Raw genomic sequence first — 18,768 nt, 5'->3', positions numbered from 1 at the left:
TGTTGCGATGATGATGAGGAGGTATAACAAGCAGGAAGAGGGAGATTGTGATCCCGCTATATAGAATCCTGGTGAGACCACATTTGGAATACTATGTTCAGTTCTGGAGACCTCACCTACAAAAAGATATTGACAAAATTGAACGGGCCCAAAGATGGGCTACAAGAATGGTGGAAGGTCTTAAGCATAAAACGTATCAGGAAAGACTTCATGAACTCAATCTGTATAGTCTGGAGGATAGAAGGAAAAGGGGGGACATGATCGAAACATTTAAATATGTCAAAGGGTTAAATAAGGTTCAGGAGGGAAGTGTTTTTAATAGGAAAGTGAACACAAGAACAAGGGGACACAATCTGAAGTTAGTTGGGGGGGAAATCAAAGGCAACATGAGAAAATATTATTTTACTGAAAGAGTAGTAGATCCTTGGAACAAACTTCCAGCAGACGTGGTTGGTAAATCCACAGTAACTGAATTTAAACATGCCTGGGATAAACATATATCCATCCTAAGATAAAATACAGAAAATAGTATAAGGGCAGACTAGATGGACAACGAGGTCTTTTTCTGCCGTCATCCTCTATGTTTCTATGATGATGGTGATGATAATGATCTCTTCCGATTGCCCCCCCCCCCTCCCTCCCAAGACAAAATCTGAAGAAGGCTGGGGAAATTCTCGGGACAGTTGGGCATGGAAAGAATGCAGAAGAAATTCCAGTGGTCACTTGCTCAAACTTTCGCTGGACTGGACCCACCGTACTGTTAATCGGTAGGTATCGTTTTCCCATGGAGTAGAGCTGGGGGGACGGATGGACAAGGAAAGGCATCCTTGCCACCCCCCTCTGGTGTGGGGGAATTTTGTTGTTGTTGTTGTTGGTTCAAATAGATCTAGAGAAGACTGCTTTCCAATAGTAAGTCAAAGGAGATCGGCTCCTGTTGAATAACTTCAGATCAAGCAGGTTAAGAGGGAGATGGTGGACATGATCGAAACATTTAAATATGTTAAAGGGTTAAATAAGGTCCAGGGGGGAAGTGTTTTTAATAGGAAAGTGAACACAAGAACAAGGGGACACAATCTGAAGTTAGTTGGGGGAAAGATCAAAAGCAACATGAGAAAATATTATTTTACTGAAAGAGTAGTAGATCCTTGGAACAAACTTCCAGCAGACATGGTAGATAAATCCACAGTAACTGAATTTAAACATGCCTGGGATAAACATATATCCATTGTAAGATGCCGTCAGTCTTCTATGTTTCTATGGTGAGACATATCTGGAATCTGGAATCTGACCGTGTTTTTATTGTAGTCAGACTGTAAGGTGAAATTTAAGAAGAGCCACCAATTAAACCCTGAATCCCGGATGAATAGAAAACAGTGTAAAGGAATATTTTTTTTATTCTTCTCTTCCTTCCTTTTTGCTTCCTGTTCTCCTTCTACTTCTCTTTTTCTCTTTCCTTTTCTTTCTGTCCTTCTCTTTCTCCTCTTCCCCTTTCCTCTTTCTTTTCGCTCTCTTTCCTTTCACTTATCTCCCTCTCTCCTCCCCCTTCTGTTTCTCTTCTTTCTCTCCTTCCCCTTTCTCCCCCCCTCTCCTCCCTTCCTCCCTTCCTTTTTTCTCTTCTTTTCTCCCTCTTCTCCCTTTTTTCCTCTTCCTTCCCTCCTTCCTTCTCTATTCTTTTCTCCTTCCTTCCTTCCTTTTTTCTTTCCTCCCTCTTCCTTCCTTCCTTTCTGTTTTTCTCTTCTTTCCAACTCTCCTCCCTTTCTTCTTTTCCCTTCCTTCCCACCTTCTCTCTTCTTTTCTCCTTTCCTTCTCCTTCTATCTCTTTCCATCCTTTTCCTTCTTTCTTTCCTTCCTTCCTTCCTCACTCACTTCCTTCTCCTTCCTTTCTTTTCTACCCTCCCTTTCTTTTTTTCACTTCCTTTCCTCCTTCTCTCTTCTTTTCTCCTTCTTTCCTTCTTCTATCTCTTTCCATCCTTTTCCTTCTTTCTTTCCTTCTATCCTTTTTCTTCACTTCTCCTTCCCTCCTTCACCTCTCCTCCTTGTCTCCTTTTCCTTCATATTATTATTATTATCTTATCTTTCCTATCTTTCCAACTCAAGGCAGCAAACATACTAATTCTCCTGTCTCCTGTTTTCATTGCAACAAGATTCCTGCGAGGTGGGTTGGGCCAGGAAGTTGATCTTTGAGCCATACCATCTATGTTTCTGGAATCATTTTCTTTATAAAAAAATTTTCCAATCCACTTTCCCCCCTTGCAATTAGGGTTGAAGATATTGTTTCAGAAAAGTGATTTTATATATTTATGCTTTTTTTTAGTTCATTGCTTTAGCACATTCTTTTAAAAATGTCTCTTCCTCCTGCCTCCTTTGGTCATCTAATTCTGAGAACAAATTCGAAGACAGAGGTCTGAACTGCAGCATCTGCTCCTGTTTCGCTGGGTGGCAGTTTAATTGCTAATCAATCAAAAGCTCTAATTAAACTTTCGCTTGTCGTGTTGGCCTAGTAACTGTGCTGAAGTGATCGGGGAAAGGAAGAGAGTTACGGGCTTCAGGGTCTGCCGGGAGGATTTTATATATTTACTAATTTATTTGGATTTGTATGCCGCTCAACTCTCAAGAGATGCTGGGCGGGCATCCTATAAAGCCCCTACATGGCTCAGGACCTGGTTACTTACGGGACCGCCTTCCGCCGCATGAGCCCCAGCGACCGGTCAGGTCCCACAGAGTCGGCCTTCTCCAGGTCCCGTCAGCTAGACAATGTCGTCTGGCGGGACCTAAGGGAAGAGCCTTCTCTGTGGTGGCCCCAGCCCTCTGGAATCAACTTCCTCCAGAGATTCGCACCGTCCCCAGCCCCCCCACTCTCCTGGCCTTCCGAAAGGCTTTAAAAACTCACCTTTGCCGGCAGGCTTGGGGCTGTAGGGTGTTACAACGTTGTTGTGAGCCACCCCGAGTCTTCAAAGGGTGGCATACAAATCTAATAAATTGTTATTATTCTTGTTGTTGTTGTTGATATTATTATTATTATTATTATTATTATTATTATTATTATTATTATTATGTCAATACAACACAGCAAATGAGATTACTATGCTGGATTTCGTATTTCATCACCAGTCGGGCGCTTCCCAAGCACCTAGGACTGCGTGATGTAGCGGCGAATTATGTTTGCCGATCCCAGTAAAGCGGCCTTTTGCAATTGACAGGTGGAGATTTTGTCAATTCCGATGGTTTTCAAATGTCCGCTGAGATCCTTTGGCACTGCGCCCAGTGTGCCAAGGACCACTGGGACCACTTTCACGGGCTTATGCCAGAGTGGTTGCAGCTCGATTTTTAGATCTTCATATTTCACTAATTTCTCTAGCTGCTTCTCCTCAATTCTGCTGTCTCCTGGGATTGCAATGTCGATGATCCATACTTTCTTTTTCTCCACGATCACAATGTCTGGTGTGTTATGTTTCAGAATTCGGTCAGTCTGAAGTCGGAAGTCCCACAGTAGTTTTGCTTGCTCATTTTCGACCACTTTTTCGGGCTTATGATCATCATCATTATTATTATTATTATTATTATTATTATTATTATTGTTATTGTTATTACTACTACTATTATTATTATTACTACTACTGTATTATTATTATTATTATTATTATTATTATTATTATTACTACTACTTACTACTACTAAACATAGCTCCAGCCATCGACTGGAATGTATGTATGGGATGAATGTGGATGATTGTTTTTAATATATTGGGGTTTTAGATGTAATTTTAAATTTAGATTTCTTATACGTTGCATATTTATTTTGTGTGTGAGCCGCCCTGAGTCTGCGGAGAAGGGAAGCATAGAAATTCAATCAATCAATCAATCAATCAATCAATCAATCAATGTCAATCAATCTGCTCTTGGGAACGGCTTGTAACCGTAGACTGGGCTGGAATAAACAGGTTGGCTGGAAGACACCCAGCAAACTTCTGTTGCTGAAGAGAACCTCAAATGTTGGTCTCCCGGCTCCTTGTCTGACCTTCCGCACTGCCCCTCAACGGACCGACGTGGGTTTGAGAGGGAGGGACCAGGCCAGAAGCCACAAGCACCTCAGCCCCACATCTTGGGCTTCTCTCTCTCTCTCTCCCGCTGGCTCTCAAGCAGAACGCAATCGAAGGAAGTTGTACTTTGTAAAACAAAGAATTGGACAAGCTCCATTTTGAATCTCTAGATTTACATTGCTATTTTCCCCCCCTCCTTGTGACACGTGGAATAACAGGAAATGAAGGTTACGGCCTGTCGCCAGAGACACGAAGGCTATGCCACAGGATGCTGACCATCTCGCCGGGAAGAGATTTGGAATTTGGGGTGGAGTCCTTGAATGTGTCCGTGGCAACAGGTAAGAGGATTTGTCTTCTCTCTCTCTCTGTGACCTGGTGTGCTTTGCTTCTCAGAGAAGAAGAAAACAGGTTGGAAATAGTTCATATGTTTGTATATTTCCTTCCTTCCTTCCTTCTTTCTTTCCTTCCTTCCTTCCTTCCTTCCTCCCTCCCTCCTTCCCTCCCTCCCTCCCTCCCTCCCTCCCTCCCTCTATCTATCTTTTCTCCACCTCTACTCCTCCTCCTTCCATCCCATATTTTATTCTATCCACCTCCTTCTTTATTTTCTTCCTATTATTATTATTATTATTATTATTATTATTATTATTATTATTATTTCCTTCCTTCTCACCATCCCCCCTATCTTATTCACTTTCTTTCCTTCTCTCCTCCTCCTCCATCCCATCTTTTATTCTATCTGCGCCCTTCCTTCTTTTCTTCCTTCTTGCCTTCCCTCCTATCTTTTTTCTTTCTACCCCCTCCCTCCCTCTCTCTTTATCCACCTTCTTCCCTTCTCTCTATTCACCTTCCTTCCTTCCCCCCTGTCCCTCACTCTCCCTTCTTTCTCTTTATCCACTTCCTTTCTTTCTCTCCTCTTCCTCCTCCCTCCATCCCATCTTTTATTCTATCTGCCTCCTTCCTTCTTTTCTTCCTTCTTGCCTTTCCTCCTATCTTTTTTTCTATCTACCCCCTCCCTCCCTCTCTATTCACCTTCCTTCTTTCCTCCCTCCCTTCTTTCTCTTTATCCACCTTCTCTCCTTCTCTCCTTCTCCTCCCTCCATCCCATCTTTTTTTCTATCCACCCCTCTCTTCCTCCCTCTCTATTCACCTTCTTTCCTTCTCTCACAACTTCTTTCCCCCCTCCCTCTCTCCCTTTTTTCTCTTTATTCACCTTTCCTTCTCCTCCTCCTTCCATCCAATCTTTTATTCCACCCCCTTCCTTCCTTCCTTCCTTCCTTCCTTCCTTCCTTCCTTCCTTCCTTCCTTCCTCCCTCCCTCCCTCCCTCCCTCCCTCCCTTCCTCTCCGTCTCTCCCATCTTCTTTTCCTATTCACCTTCTTTCCTTCTCTCTACCTTCCTCCCTGCTTTCTCTTTTTCCTTTCAACCCCCCCTGTTCTGCTTTGGGCCCACCGGATCAGAACCAAAAAGCCTCCACGAACAAGGATTTCATTCAGACACTTTTTATATATTTAAAGTTACAGACCAAAGCAGATTTTTCAGTTCATGTTGGCAGAGGACCCGCTCCAACCGTCCAGGAGATAACAAGGCCAGCATCCAAGAGGCAGCCCATTATCACATTCTTTCTTTTAGATAACGTCCGTAAATCACTCACATAACCTCACAGGTCACCAGATTTATTTTCATTCCCATACATCAGCAACTCTACATAATGTTTAAAGGAGCCACAGCAGTTTCTCAGCATGGCATTTCTGGAACTCCGAATCTCCGTGACATATGTTGCAACTCCACTCCTCTTTACCCAGAAACCCTCCCTTATATACAGACTGGGCGTGACCAACTGTTTCCTAGAGCTATAACTGACCAGACTTTTCCCCATAGACTACTTTCTAAAACTTTTTCTATAAAGCTGTTCTGGTCTGCTTCTAAACCTCCTGACATGGGAATCTAATAGCGGCTCTTGATCCTCAATGTCCTCCTCCCCCTCTGAGTCAGACATTGCCATCCTTGGGGTTTCTACAGTCTCTGGAGGTTCCTCAGGTTCCAGCTGTCTCTCACTCTCACTCTCTGATTCAGCTGGCAAGAACGCCGGCTTAGGGTACCAAGACGGGCTCCTCAGAATCTGTCACTGACTCGATCGTGGACCATTCACAACACCCCCTTCCAATGTTCCCTCTAATTTTTTTTTTGGTGTGGGCGGAAAAGTATAGTGTCTGAGCGGCAGTCCCTTTGGATTGGGTGGCATAGAAGAATAAATAAATAAATGAATAAATAAGAAAAAAATTCCCTTCTTTTTTATTAAAAGAAATTAATAATAAAACAAAACCAAAATCTATTACTATTATTACTATCTTCTCTTTTTCCATCCCTGTCTCCTCCCCCCTTGTGTGTGTGTGTGAACTCTTGAACCATTTCCAATAACAGGTGAGCTATTGGAAATGGTTCAAGCGTACACACACACACACACACACACACACACAAACGGCCTGGGTTTTTTTTCTCTGTTATTATTTGGGTGCTTTTTACCATATGCTTTAAATCAAGAGTCATTTTTCTCTCTTTCTCTCTCCCCCTCTTTCTCTCTCTCTCTCTTTTTCTCACTTTCTCTCTCCCTCTCTTTCTATCTCTCTCCCTCTTGCTCTCCCTTGTTTTCTTTCTCTCTTTCTATTGCTTTCTTTCTCTCACTCTTTCTATCTCTTGCTTTCTTTCTCTTCTCTCTCTTACTATCTCTCTCCCTCCCTTTCTCTCTCTCTCTCTTTCTCAGTTACTTTCTCTCTCCCTCTCTCTCCCTCTCTGTCAGCGAGGGGGCTGCAAGAGCGCTTTCTCCGAGCGCTTCGGGAACGCCTGCCCTGCCTCTACTGCAGCCCCCTTGCTGAAAGGTCCGGGACGAAAGTGCTCCCAGTAGCGAAGGGGCTGTGAGAGGGGCAGGGCGGGCATTCCCCAAGCGCGCGGAGAAAGCCCTCTCTCGCAGCCCTCTGGCTGGCAGCGCAGAAGTGGAGAAGAAGAAGCCACAGCCACTGCCGTGAGAGAAGTCGTGCCCAAAGGCAGGAGGCGGCGGCGGAGGAGAGAGGGTGAATCGGGCGGGCGGGGGGCAGCGTCGAGAGGCCAGGGGCGCGAGGGGGCTGGAGGCACCGTGGGGAGGCAGGGGCGGCCGCGGCTCCCTTTCCTTCTACTGCCGGCGCCTCCACGCCCCCGCACCCCCCCCCCCGCGGGCTGGCAGGGGGATGGGGAGCATGCGCCCGTGGAAAAGGGTGCGTGGGGGGGTATTTTGGGGCACGCGCCTGCGCACGCGCGCAGCTTACGGGGAACGCTGCCCCCTTCCTCTTTTTTAAAAAACTCTTTCAGGCATCCTTTTGCATGCGATATGCAACCAGAGAAATAATCACCCCCAAATTACTGCATCTGAAGGAGAAGGGGTAGAGTTTACTACGGCTGCAACAGACTGCAAGCAGGAAAGTCAGGCGGATGAACCTCCTGGCCGAGAACGAATTTCAGACGGCTGAAAAAATCTGCGCCTCCGAGAAGAACCCCTAAAATGGAGGCAACCAGGCCAGTGGGGTGCGTTTCCACCCCACGTTTGTTGTTCCTTTATCTGGGATTTTGGGGGGTACCTAGCAACCTCTTTTGCAAAATTTGAAGAGCGTCTTTGTCCTACCTGAAGACAATAAACACCTTCCTTTGTACCTGTTATGCCCGCGTGTCCCAACCGCCCGTAATTTCAGGGCAATTAGTCCAAAAAGACACACACCACACGATAGAAGGAAAACCAAAAGTCTTTATCTACAGAAAAGCAGAAAAAACCTCCCTTTTTAAATGTCAAAGGGATTTTCTGGTACACACAAGGCACAGGTTAAATGCAATCCAATTTCTCACCTAGTAACTGGGAAATTGAGTCCAATTCTAAAGTCCAGAAAGTCCACACATAGTCTAGAACAGGGAAACAGAAAAACCACGATCTTGACGAAACTATGAATCAGATAAACTTCCACAAGGCTAAACCAGCACGCTGCTTTTTTTATCTGTAGCACTAATTACAGCAGCCCCCCCAACCACAGGTGGTCTCACTTATCTCCTGTAATAATCCTTCAGTTGTTCTCCTATGCATCACTCTACGCATGCGTGGATCTGTCATAAGTTCTTGTTCAGAATCCAGGGATGATAAGGATGATTGATCTCCTGGACTGTCTGCCAAACTCCCTTCTTCCCTGTCACTCATACTTCCTTCATCAGAGGAGCCTTCGTCGGGAGATTCTATTGGGAGCAAAACAGGCCTGGGGCATGTGGATGTTTCCCCCACATCCACCTCCACATTCCTTGGGGCAGGAGCTGGGCCAGAGCCAACCACAACAGTACCCAAATATTTAAAGTTTCATCCAAGTAATCCACCCATTATAGAAGAGGCCAAGTCAGAGCGAAGTCACTGTTTTCTAGTTTTGATATCTCCTTGAATGATGGCGTGAAAGAAAAAAAAATTGCAGGCAGCCCATTAGCTAATTACCCCATTAGTAAACCATCATCATCATTATCATCGGTAGATTCAGAAGGGGAGGCATTCATAGATGTTCGCAGACGTAGGTTGATGTCAAGGAAGGAACAACTGTGCAAGTATTATAGGAAATAAGGGAGAACAGCTGTGGCTGGGGCAATTAGGCTAATGGGGCTGCTGATGGATTGCCAGCGTTGTTGCCTTTCGGCGTGGGAGTTTATCAGTTTAGAGAGAGAGAGAACTGTATTTTATGTCAGGCTTTTACAAGGATGGTTTTTAAGTACTTTTAAGAAGGCAAGGGTGGTGGTGGTGCAGTTTGAATCTCTGGGGAGAATTGGTTCCAGAGGACCGGGGGCACGAAAGAGAAGGCTCTCCCTCGCAATCCCGTCAGCCAGCATTGTTAAAACAAGCATTATAAAAAACCACAGCAGCCTCTTGGTTTCTTGCTAGTAGATTTCTTTTGGCAAGGCAATCAGAAGGACTTGTGGCGTATCCACTAGATGGCGGTGTGGTTGTGTGTTCATTAATTTCTCTTGGGAGAAAAGAGTGGAATAGGTTGCTGCAAGGCCTCAGAGCATTTATTCTCGCTGGCAGGAAGAGGTGAGAAGGAAAGCCATTTCTTTCTCTGTAGCATCCTGATCCGACTTTACATATTCCCTACGCACCCCATTATAAGCCATCTCTGGTTCTTTTAAAAAAATAAAAACGGGAAACGTTTACAACCTTGGATAAAATGACAAAAAAATTTATTTGGCCAAACAAAAAACCAAGGAAAAAAAGACCGATTTACAAGATGCCAAAAGTAGAGGAGGTTATATCAAATTGCAGCAACGTTGGCATGGATTAGAGATTGGGTTAATCTGAACAGATTTAGACTTTTAATGTTAGATTTATTATTATTATTATTATTATTATTATTATTATTATTATTAATTAAATTTGTATGCCGCCCCTCTCCGTAGACTCGGGGCGGCTCACAACAATAGTGGCAAAACAATGTAATAATATAGATTTTTAATATTAGATTAGTCATTGTATACTGTTTTTATCACTGTTGTGAGCCAAGTCTGCGGAGAGGGGCAGCATACAAATCTAATTAATAATAATAATACTAATACTAATACTACTACTAATAATAGCATTTATTATGTTGTACGCTACCCTATGTCGGTTGAGAAAGGTGGCATAGAAATCTAACAAACAAACAAACAAACAAACAAACAAACAAACAAACAAACATTTTAAAAACAAAGTGATAGTTCAAAAAAACCCTTTGTTTTAAAAACAAGAACTTTTTTAAAAGCAAAGCTATTTTAAAAAGAAAGCAATATTTTAAAAAACAAAACATGAAAAATATTTTTTAAAAGCAAACAATATTTTAAAAAACAAAACAATCTCTTAAAAACGCCTGTCTTTTAAAGCAAAGGAGGTTTGGCAGCGTTTGCCACGTCCCAGTGGCCCTTATTATTTAATAATAATAATAATAATAGCATTTATTATGTTGTACGCCGCCCTATGTCGGTTGAGAAAGGCAGCATAGAAATCTAACAAACAAACAAACAAACAAACAAGCAAGCATTTTAAAAACAAAGTGATAGTTCAAAAACAAAACTTTGTTTTAAAAACAAGAACTTTTTTAAAAGCAAAGCTATTTTAAAAAGAAAGCAATATTTTAAAAAACAAAACATATGAAAAATATTTTTTTAAAGCAAACAATATTTCAAAAAACAAAACAATCTCTTAAAAACGCCCGTCTTTTAAAGCAAAGGAGGTTTGACAGCATTTGCCACGTCCCAGTGGCCCTTATTATTTAATAATAATAATAACAACAACAACAACAACAACAGAATATTGAGATTAGAAGACCACGACTTAGAAACAGGCTGGCACTCCTTCCTATGGAATGAAGGGAGAATCCCAACTTACTTTAGGAAACACTTAATGAGAGACGCAATTATTACAATAAGGGCAGAAATAAAAAGAAAGCATTACTATAAAATACTGTACCAAACTGGTTATCAGTATTGGAAGCTATAATATATCTGAGTGTACTTGATAAAGAGAAAATAAAAAGCTATAAAAATATATTGGACGGGACTGGGGAATTAAAAACTAGAGCAGAATTAAGTGCTCAAAATATAAATATTGATCGGTGGCCATATAGTCAGATGCAATCCAGATATAAAAAGGACATAGAGGAACATGGGATAAACATAACACCAAGTATATTAGATAAACCTCTAACTGGACCAGAAAACAAAATCATTTCCAAAATATACAGTATACTTATTTACTACAATATGAAAGATCCGAAGATGTGGTAAAAGCACCGATGGTGACATGGGTACAGAATATTGGCTATCATATTCACTTGGCAAACTAGGAACAAATATGGAATAGAAATTTAAAAATATCAAAATCAGTATCTTATAAGGGAAATCATTATAAAATGTGTTACCAATGGTATTTGGCACCAACCCAATTAGCTAAAATATATCCAAAATTGAGCCCAAACTGTTGGCAGTGCAAAAAACCAATGGCACCTTCCACATGTGGTGGTTGTATTCTGAGACGAAAAAATTCTGGATGAACATCCACCAATGGTTACAAGAGATAATAGAAACAAAGATAGAATTCTTACCAGAATTGTTTCTTATTGGGAATAATAAAAAAGCAATATAGTAAAGCCGAAAAATACCTAATACAGTGATACCTCGTCTTACAAACGCCTTGTCATACAAACTTTTCGAGATACAAACCCAGGGTTTAAGATTTTTTTGCCTTTTCTTACAAACTATTTTCACCATACAAACCCACCATCATTGCTGGGATGCCCCGCCTCTGGACTTATATTGCCAGCGAAGCGCCCGTTTTTGCACTGCTGGGCTTCCCCCTGAGGCTCCCCTCCATAGGAAACCCCACCTCTGGACTTCTGTGTTTTTGCGATGCTGCAGGGGAATCCCAGCAGAGGAATCCCAGCATCGCAAAAATGAGTGCTTCGCTGGCAACGGAAGTCCAGGGGTGGGGTTTCCCAGTGAGGGGAGCCTCAGTGAAATAGCAACATCGCAAAAACACAGAGGTCCGGAGGTGGGGTTTCTCAGCGAGGGGAGCCTCAGTGAAATAGCAACATCGCAAAAACACAGAGGTCCAGAGGTGGGGTTTCCCAGCGAGGGGAGCCTCAGTGAAATAGCAGCATCGCAAAAACAGAGAGGTCCAGAGGTGGGGTTTCCCAGCGAGGGGAGCCTCAGTGAAATAGCAGCATTGCAAAAACACAGAGGTCCAGAGGTGGGGTTTCCCAGCAAGGGGAACCTCAGTGAAATAGCAGCATCGCAAAAACACAGAGGACCGGAGATGGGGTTTCGAGGATGCCCAAGTTGCGAACCCTCTCTGAGGGGGTCAGTGATGGCTGGTTGCCAAGCATCGAATTGCAATCACATGCCTCTGTGTGTATATGTGTGGTGTGAATTGGAATTTTGAATCTGGATGTCCCAAAGATGGTTTTTCAGGAGGCAACTAGACTTTCTGCCATTAGAATTTCTGCCCCCCCCCTCCCCACTAAATGACTAAGTCCTAGAGTCCACTGCAAACAACATTGCCAGAAAGGCTTTAAGAGTTGCTAACCTAATCCTTCGTAGCTTCTTCTCTGGTAATTTTGAACTGCTAACAAGAGCTTACAAAACATTTGTCAGACCAATCCTAGAATGCAGCTCGCCTGTATGGAACCCACATTGCATATCTGACTTCAACACAATTGAGAGAGTCCAGAAATATTTCACAAGAAGAGTCCTTCATTCCTCTTCTCACAACAAAATACTTTGCTCCGCCAGACTTGAAATTCTTGGTTTAGACAACTTACAACTACGCTGTCTCCGTTCTGACTTAATTATAGTTCATAAAATCATATACCCAAATGTCCTACCTGTTAACCACTACTTCACCTTCAACCTCAACAACACACGAGCACGAAATCGATTTAAACTAAATGTCAGCCGCTCCAAACTTGACTGCAAAAAATACGACTTCAGAGTAATCAATGCCTGGAATGCACTACCTGATTCTGTGGTTTCTACTCCTAACCCCAAAACCTTTAACCTTAGACTCTCTACAGTTGACCTCTCCCCCTTTTCTAAGAGGTCTGTAAGGGGCGTGCATAAGCGCACCATTGTGCCTACCGTCCCTGTCCTATTTTCTACTTTTTATCATTACTTATCTAATGTTTTATATGTACAAATTACCACCCTATAATTGTTTGACAAATAAAATAAAATAAAATAATAATAAAATAAAATAAAATAATGATAAAATAAAATAAAATATAAAATAAAATAAAATAATAAAATAAAATAATAAATAAAAAAGACCCGGAAGGGGGAGGATCTTTGTAGCAACACAACACTGGTTTAGTGCAATATGAAAAAAATGCAAATAATTTTTTCTGCAGACCCCCAACATTTTCTTGCAGACCACCAATGGTCCACGGGACCATCCGTTGGTGACCGCTGGACTAGAAGACCTCCAAGGTCCCTTCCAACTCTTATTCTATTTTAGGTGCCCCACTCTCTTTAACACCCCTTTTGATAAGAGAAAAGGATCCAGGAATATCGGGTGGGAAATTGAGCGATCCATTGTAAAAGAAGATTTAACTACGCCGAGGAATTAGCCAGCTTCCTGGGTTTTTATCTTCCTGTTCAAGAAGTGCGCTCCATTAAGTAGATCATTGTTTCTCTTCCAAGTCATTTCCTGAGTATTTTTAAATGTGAAAATCCCATTTTTATATTCGTTCCCATTTTAGTTTTGCCCTTAAGCCTAAATATTATTGTCTCTGTGATGTAACTTTATATGTAGTATAAAAATCACTTAGCTCCATGTGGTAAAAAATACTGTCTTTTTTTTAAAAGCAAATCTGCACGATCAGAAATACGTTTTCTGATTGCAAATGTTCGGTTTGCAGTTGTTGGTCTCAATAGCCACAGAAAATGCAATGATTTTGTTGTTGGTTGTTTGCAGATTTTAATTTTCCCTCTAACCTTATTGTTTCTTCACCGATTATTTGCAAGGAGTTCTGATCTATTTATTTATTACGGTATTTTGGACACTTGTTTTTAGAATAGAATAAAGTAAAGTAGGGTGGAATAGAATAGAATAAAATAAAATAGAATAGATAGTAGAAATGAGATAATAGAATAGAATAGTATTTATTTATTTATTTATTTATTAATAGAGTTGAAAGGGACCGTTAGGTCATCGAGTCCAACCCCCTGCCTGAGCAGGAAACCCTACAGCACCCCAGCCAAATGGAAGTCCAATCTCCTCTTGAAGGTGTCCAGAGTTGGGGAGTTCACCACCTCCCCTGGCACGCAGTTCCATTGGTTGATCGCTCTGACCGTCAGGAAGTTCTTCCTTATTTCCAGGTTGAATCTCTCCTTGGTCAGCTTCCAACCATTGTTCCTCGTCCGGCCCTCTGGTGCCCTGGGGAATAAAGAGACCCCCTCCTCACCGTGGCAACCCCTCAAGTATCTGTAAACTGCTATCATGTCCCCTCTAGACCTTCTTTTTTCTAGGCTATCCATGCCCAGTTCTCTCAATCTCTCTTCGTAAGTCTTGGTTTCGAGTCCCCTAATCATTTTGGTTGCTCTTTTTTGCACCTTCTCCAGAGTTTCAATGTCTTTTTTGTAGTGAGGTGACCAGAATTGGATGCAGTACTCCAGGTGGGGTCTGACCAGGGCGTAGTAGAGTGGTATTAGTACTTCCCTGGTCTTGGAGCGTATTCCCCTGTTGATGCAGCTTAGGATTGAGTTGGCTTTTTTGGCTGCTGCTGCACATTGCTGACTCATGTTTAGTTGATTGTCCACCAAGACTCCAAGATCTCTTTCGCAGTCACTACTGCTGAGTGGGGTATCTCTCAGGCTGTATGTATGTTTAGGGTTCTTTTTGCCGAGGTGGAGGACTCTGCATTTGTCGGTGTTGAACCTCATTTTGTTGGTATGGGCCCACTGTGAAAGTCTGTCTAGGTCTTCTTGTACTCTGAGCTTGTCCTCAAGGGTGTTGGCTACCCCCGCCAGCTTGGTGTCATCTGCAAATTTTATTAGTTCCCCTTTTATTCCCTCATCCAGGTCGTTGATGAAGATGTTAAAGAGTACAGGACCCAGGACAGAGCCCTGTGGTACTCCACTGTCTACTTTTTTCCATGTGGATTTGGTGCCGTTGAGGACAACTCGTTGGGTGCGGTTGGTCAGCCAACTGTTTATCCATCTACATGTGTAGTAATCTACTCCATTTTTTTCTAGTTTGTGGATTAGGAGATTGTGGTCGACTTTATCGAAAGCCTTACTGAAGTCCAAGTATATGAGGTCCACTGAGTTGCGTTGGTCAACTGACTTGGTTATGGTGTTGAAAAATGATATGAGATTGGTTTGGCATGATTTGTTTCTGATGAATCCGTGCTGGCTATTGGATATGATCTTGTTTGTTTCTAGGAAGTGGGTAAGTTGTTTTTTGATTATTTTCTCCAGTATTTTTCCAGGTATAGAGGTCAGACTGATTGGTCTGTAGTTACCTGGGTCGGTCTTTTTGCCTTTTTTGTGGATGGGGACTACGTCAGCTCGCTTCCAGTCTTCCGTAGGTCTAGTAGAAATAGAAACATAGAAACATAGAACTCTGACGGCAGAAAAAGACCTCCTGGTGCATGTAGTCTGCCCTTATACTATTTTCTGTATTTTATCTTAGGATGGATATATGTTTATCCCAGGCATGTTTAAATTCAGTTACTGTGGATTTATCTACCACGTCTGCTGGCAGTTTGTTCCAAGGATCTACTACTCTTTCAGTAAAATAATATTTTCTCATGTTGCTTTTGATCTTTCCCCCAACTAACTTCAGACTGTCCCCTTGTTCTTGTGTTCACTCTCCTTTTAAAAACACTTCCCTCCTGGACCTTATTTAACCCTTTAATATATTTAAATGTTTCGATCATGTCCCCCCTTTTCCTTCTGTCCTCCAGACTATACAGATTGAGTTCATTAAGACCTTCCACCATTCTTGTAGCCCGTCCGTTCAATTTTGTCTATATCTTTTTGTAGGTGAGGTCTCCAGAACTGAACACAGTATTCCAAATGTGGTCTCACCAGCATTCTATATAGCGGGATCCCCGGACTTATTGTCCTGGGGGACTTCAATCTGCCGTCGCTCGGCGGTTCCTCAGGATTAGCACAGGAGTTCATGGCCACCATGACAGCCATGGACCTGACTCAAGTAGTTCAGGGTCCGACTCACGAGGGTGGACACACACCCGACTTGGTATTCCTCTCGGAGCAATTGAATAGTGGTCTGAGACTAAGGGGCTTAGAAGCATTGCCTTTGTCATGGTCAGACCATTTTCTACTGCGGCTCAACTTCCTGGCTCCAATCCTCCCCCGCAGGGAGGCGGAACCGATTAGGAGGTTCCGCCCCAGACGCCTGATGGACCCTGAGGGCTTTCAGAAGGCGCTTGGGGTTTTACCATATTCGCTCGTCCACAGCTCGGCAGAGTCTCTTGCTGAGGCCTGGAACAAGGCTGCAGTGGAGGCTCTTGACCGAATTGCGCCACTGCGACCTCTCTGTGGCACTAGACCCCGTAGAGCTCCATGGTTCAACGAGGAGCTCCGGGAGTTGAAACGCCAGAAGAGACGTCTAGAGAAGCGATGGAGGAAGAGTAAGTCCGAATCTGACCGAACACTTGTAAGAGCTTTTATTAAGACTTACAAAGTGGTGCTCAAGGCGGCAAGATGCGCGTACCATGCCGCCTTGATTGCATCAGCGGAATCCCGCCCGGCTGCCCTGTTTAGGGTGACCCGCTCCCTTCTAAATCAGGGGGGAGTTGGGGAACCCTTGCAGGGCAGTGCTGAGGAATTTAACTCGTTTTTCGCTGATAAAGTTGCTCGGATCCGAGCTGAACTCGACTCCAATTGCATAGCAGTATCGACTGACAATGAGTCAGTCAAGATGACTGGGGCTAAACGTGTTTGTCCATCTGTCTGGGAGGAGTTTGACTTGGTGACACCTGATGAAGTGGACAAGGCCATTGGAGCTGTGAGTTCTGCCACCTGTTTACTGGATCCGTGTCCCTCCTGGTTGGTTTCGGCCAGCAGGGAGGTGACACGGAGCTGGGCCCAGGAGATTACCAACGCTTCCTTGGGGAGGGGAGTTTTTCCATCTCTCTATAAAGAAGCGCTTGTGCGCCCCCTCCTCAAGAAGCCCTCCCTGGACCCAGCCGTAGTTAACAACTATCGTCCAGTCTCCAACCTTCCCTTTATGGGGAAGGTTGTCGAGAAGGTGGTGGCACTCCAGCTCCAGCGGTCCTTGGAAGAAGCCGATTATCTAGGTCCCCAGCAGTCGGGTTTCAGGCCCGGCTACAGCACGGAAAATGCTTTGGTCGCGTTGATGGATGATCTCTGGCGGGCCCGGGACAGGGGCTTGTCCTCTGTCCTGGTGCTTCTTGACCTCTCAGCGGCTTTCGATACCATCGACCATGGTATCCTTCTGCGCCGGCTGGAGGGGTTGGGAGTGGGAGGCACTGTTCTCCAGTGGTTCTCCTCCTACCTCTCCGGTCGGTCGCAGTCGGTGTTAGTGGGGGGTCAGAGGTCGACCTCTAGGTTTCTCCCTTGTGGGGTACCTCAGGGGTCGGTCCTCTCCCCCCTGCTATTTAATATCTACATGAAACCGCTGGGTGAGATCATCCAAGGGCATGGGGTGAGGTATCATCAATATGCGGATGATACCCAGTTGTACATCTCCACCCCATGTCCAGTCAGCGAAGCAGTGGAAGTGATGTGCCGGTGCCTGGAGGCTGTTGGGGCCTGGATGGGTGTCAACAAACTCAAACTCAATCCAGACAAGACGGAGTGGCTGTGGGTGTTGCCTCCCAAGGACAATTCCATCTGTCCATCCATTACCCTGGGGGGGGAACTACTGACCCCCTCAGAGAGGGTGCGCAACTTGGGCGTCCTCCTCGACCCACAGCTGACATTGGAACATCATCTTTCGGCTGTGGCGAGGAGGGCGTTTGCCCAGGTTCGCCTGGTGCACCATTTGCGGCCCTATTTGGACAGGGAGTCATTGCTCACAGTCACTCATGCCCTCATCACCTCGAGGTTCGATTACTGCAACGCTCTCTACATGGGGCTACCTTTGAAAAGTGTTCGGAAACTTCAGATCGTGCAGAACGCAGCCGCGAGAGCTATTGTGGGGCTTCCTAGATTCGCCCACGTTTCTACAACACTCCGTGGCTTGCATTGGATGCCGATCAGTTTCCGGTCACAATTCAAAGTGTTGGTCATGACCTTTAAAGCCCTACATGGCATTGGACCAGAATACCTCCGGAACCGCCTACTACCGCACGAATCCCAGCGGCCGATAAGGTCCCACAGAGTTGGCCTTCTCCGGGTCCCGTCGACTAAAGAATGTCGTCTGGCGGGCCCCAGGGGAAGAGCCTTCTCTGTGGCGGCCCCGGCCCTCTGGAATCAACTCCCCCCGGAGATTAGAACTGCTCCCACCCTCCTCGTCTTCCGTAAACTACTTAAGACCCATCTATACCGCCAGGCATGGGGGACTTGAGACACCTTTCCCCCAAGCTTATTATAATTTATGTTTGGTATGTATGTGCTGTTTGGTTTTTAATTGATAGGGTTTTTAGTTTTTTCTTAATATTAGATTTGTGCCTGTACAATATTGTTTTATCGCTTGTTGTGAGCCGCCCCGAGTCTTCGGAGAGGGGCGGCATACAAATCTAATAAATTATTATTATTATTATTATTATTATTATTATTATAATCTCCCTCTTCCTGCTTGTTATACCTCTAGCTATGCAGCCAAGCATCCTACTTGCTTTCCCTACCGCCTGTCTGCACTGTTCACCAATTTTGAGACTGTCAGAAATCACTACCCCTAAATCCTTTTCTTCTGTAGTATTTGCTAACACAGAACTGCCAATACAATACTCAGATTGAGGATTCCTTTTCCCCAAGTGCATTATTTTACATTTGGAAACATTAAACTGCAGTTTCCATTGCTTTGACCATTTATCTAGTAAAGCTAAATCATTTACCACATTACAGACGCCTCCAGGAATATCAACCCTATTGCACACTTTAGAGTCATCGGCAAATAGGCAAACCTTCCCTACCAAACCTTCCCCTATGTCACTCACAAACATATTAAAAAGAATAGGACCCAGAACAGACCCTTGTGGCACACCGCTTGTAACCTGACTC

The 18,768-nt window shown here is 44.0% G+C and overlaps 1 long non-coding RNA gene across 1 annotated transcript; it reads left to right on the top strand.

Moving 5' to 3' along the window:
• The first annotated feature begins 642 nt into the window (after positions 1-642).
• Positions 643-7,718, top strand: LOC139155687 (uncharacterized). Its single transcript, XR_011557112.1, has 3 exons — positions 643-767; positions 4,258-4,377; positions 7,381-7,718. It is a non-coding gene; the product is annotated as an uncharacterized lncRNA (long non-coding RNA).
• The last annotated feature ends 11,050 nt before the right edge of the window (positions 7,719-18,768 follow it).

The sequence above is a fragment of the Erythrolamprus reginae genome, unplaced genomic scaffold (assembly GCF_031021105.1).
Source record: "Erythrolamprus reginae isolate rEryReg1 unplaced genomic scaffold, rEryReg1.hap1 H_46, whole genome shotgun sequence".
NCBI lineage: Eukaryota > Metazoa > Chordata > Lepidosauria > Squamata > Dipsadidae > Erythrolamprus > Erythrolamprus reginae.
Note: the sequence above shows the minus strand (reverse complement) of the source record. Positions and strands in the feature narration are given on the sequence as shown.